Below are 3,117 nucleotides of genomic sequence, written 5' to 3'. Positions count from 1 at the left end.
TCACTTTTCCCGGCCTGGAATATCTCACGCTTGCCCCCCACGGTACTTACCTCCGGGGAAGACACCCCCGTCGCTGCCAACACCCATGCCCGGCCCAGGCTCACCCGACTCGGCCTCGCTAGCTCCATCGCCCGCTCCAAACCTCCGGGGAGAAGACCCCCATCGCCGCCAACGCCCATGCCCGGCCCAGGCTCACCCGACTCGGCCTCGCTAGCTCCATCGCCCGCTCCAAACCTCCGGGGCTGGACCTCCAGGAACCCAGCGCACCTCTCGAACCTATCCGGCCCACACTTAAGCACTCCTCCTCGGACTAAACCATTCAGCCCGCGCCGCTGGAACGAGCGCCCACTGGAAGACCTGAGCCTCAAACCCGCGCGCTTTACGGTTCTCTATCTCCCCGGGCTCGGAGCACTTTTCTCGGCCATGGGACCTCCAGGGGGGGCCCCTCTTAGCTCCGTCATCATTTCTCTAAGTCTCACTCCGCCCACTGGAAGACCTGAGCCCCAAACCCGCGCGCTTTACGGTTCTCTATCTCCCCGGGCTCGGAGCACTTTTCTCGGCCATGGGACCTCCAGGGGGGGCCCCTCTTAGCTCCGTCATCATTTCTCTAAGTCTCACTCCGCCCACTGGAAGACCTGAGCCCCAAACCCGCGCGCTTTACGGTTCTCTATCTCCCCGGGCTCGGAGCACTTTTCTCGGCCATGGGACCTCCAGGGGGGGCCCCTCTTAGCTCCGTCATCATTTCTCTAAGTCTCACTCCGCCCACTGGAAGACCCGAGCCCCAAACCCGCGCGCTTTACGGTTCTCTATCTCCCCGGGCTCGGGGCACTTTTCTCGGCCACGGGACCTCCAGGGGAGGCCCCTCTTGGCTCCGTCAATATTCCTTTAAGTCTCATTCCGCCCACTGGAAGACCCGAGCCCCAAACCCGCGCGCTTTACGGTTCTCTATCACCCCGGGCTCGGAGCACTTTTCTCGGCCATGGGACCTCCAGGGGGGGCCCTTCATGGCTCCGTCAATATTCCTTTAAGTCTCACTCCGCCCACTGGAAGACCCGAGCCCCAAACCCGCGCGCTTTACGGTTCTCTATCTCCCCGGGCTCGGGGCACTTTTCTCGGCCATGGGACCTCCAGGGGGGGCCCTTCATGGCTCCGTCAATATTCCTTTAAGTCTCACTCCGCCCACTGGAAGACCCGAGCCCCAAACCCGCGCGCTTTACGGTTCTCTATCACCCCGGGCTCGGAGCACTTTTCTCGGCCATGGGACCTCCAGGGGGGGCCCTTCATGGCTCCGTCAATATTCCTTTAAGTCTCACTCCGCCCACTGGAAGACCCGAGCCCCAAACCCGCGCGCTTTACGGTTCTCTATCACCCCGGGCTCGGAGCACTTTTCTCGGCCATGGGACCTCCAGGGGGGGCCCTTCATGGCTCCGTCAATATTCCTTTAAGTCTCACTCCGCCCACTGGAAGACCCGAGCCCCAAACCCGCGCGCTTTACGGTTCTCTATCACCCCGGGCTCGGGGCACTTTTCTCGGCCATGGGACCTCCAGGGGAGGCCCCTCTTGGCTCCGTCAATATTCCTTTAAGTCTCATTCCGCCCACTGCCATACCCGAGGTCTTTAACCGCGGCGTTCACGGTTCTCTATCACCCCGGGCTCGGAGCACTTTTCTCGGCCATGGGACCTCCAGGGGGGGCCCCTCATGGCTCCGTCAACATTCCTCTAAGTCTCATTCCGCCCACTGCCATACCCGGGCTCGGAGCATGTACTTCGGCCATGGGACCACAAGAGGGCGCCCTTCTTAAGAAATTGCTGACATCCAGGACCATTCAAGGGAGCGACCTGCCTCCCTATGCCCGCCACCGGCTTCCTCTAACCGGTGTACGGACTCTCGGGGCCCGCGCCCCCAGAGAACCAGAGTTTCAGAAATTGCACTAAGTCCAGACATCCAGGACCATTCAAGGGAGCGACCTGCCTCCCTATGCCCGCCACCGGCTCCCTCTAACCGGTGTACGGACTCTCGGGGCCCGCGCCCCCAGAGAACCAGAGTTTCAGAAATTGCACTAAGTCCAGACATCCAGGACCATTCAAGGGAGCGACCTGCCTCCCTATGCCCGCCACCGGCTCCCTCTAACCGGTGTACGGACTCTCGGGGCCCGCGCCCCCAGAGAACCAGAGTTTCAGAAATTGCACTAAGTCCAGACATCCAGGACCATTCAAGGGAGCGACCTGCCTCCCTATGCCCGCCACCGGCTCCCTCTAACCGGTGTACGGACTCTCGGGGCCCGCGCCCCCAGAGAACCAGAGTTTCGGAAATTGCACTAAGTCCGATTTTCGCCCACTACGAGACCTAAAACCGTAATCCAGGATTTCACAGGGGAGTACCCACCTCCCCTATGCCCGCCACCGGCTCCCTCTAACCGGTGTACGGAGTCTCCGGGGCCCGCGCCCCAGAGAACCAGACCTGGACCGCTCCGGAGGGCCGGGGGTTTGCTTTCGCCTTCCCCCCGACAAATGTTTGAGTGGACGGGATGACTTTCAATGGATCGCGGTATATGCACCCGCTCTGCCACTTACGACACCCGCACTCCGAATCAGGTCGTTTACGAGTCATTTCACACCCGGATCAAGAGACATTTGCTTTGACGAGGGAGGTGGACCGAGGCGTTCATTAGCCCCGGTCCGGTTCCAGTGTCATGCGGCTCTCGTCACCGGCGGTGGGGAGGAAAGCACCTCCCACCCCGGCTATCCAAGACCAAGCTCACCGATGCTGGGCGCGGATGTATCGCTCCTTCTAGGCGGGATTCCGACTTAGAGGCGTTCAGTCGTAAGCCCTCGGATGATAGCCTTGCACCAGTGGCTGCACAGCCAAGCGCGAGTACCATGTATCCGAACCTGCGGTTCCTCTCGTACTGGGCTGGATTACTATCGGAGCAACGGTCAACATCAGTAGGGTAAAGCTAACCTGTCTCACGACGGTCTAAACCCAGCTCACGTTCCCTGTTAGTGGGTGAACAATCCAACGCTTTGCGAATTCTGCTTCGCAATGATAGGAAGAGCCGACATCGAAGAATCAAACGGCGACGTCGCTATGAACGCTTGGCCGCCACAAGCCAGTTA

At 60.9% G+C, this 3,117-nt stretch overlaps 1 pseudogene; it reads right to left on the bottom strand.

Annotated features, from left to right (window-relative positions):
• Window positions 1-2,507: 2,507 nt before the first annotated feature.
• The window catches only part of LOC136682418 (28S ribosomal RNA), a 4,392-nt pseudogene continuing 3,782 nt past the window's right edge, over window positions 2,508-3,117 (bottom strand).

The sequence above is a fragment of the Hoplias malabaricus genome, unplaced genomic scaffold, assembly GCF_029633855.1.
Source record: "Hoplias malabaricus isolate fHopMal1 unplaced genomic scaffold, fHopMal1.hap1 scaffold_123, whole genome shotgun sequence".
In the NCBI taxonomy this organism is placed as follows: Eukaryota; Metazoa; Chordata; class Actinopteri; order Characiformes; family Erythrinidae; genus Hoplias; species Hoplias malabaricus.
Note: the sequence above shows the minus strand (reverse complement) of the source record. Positions and strands in the feature narration are given on the sequence as shown.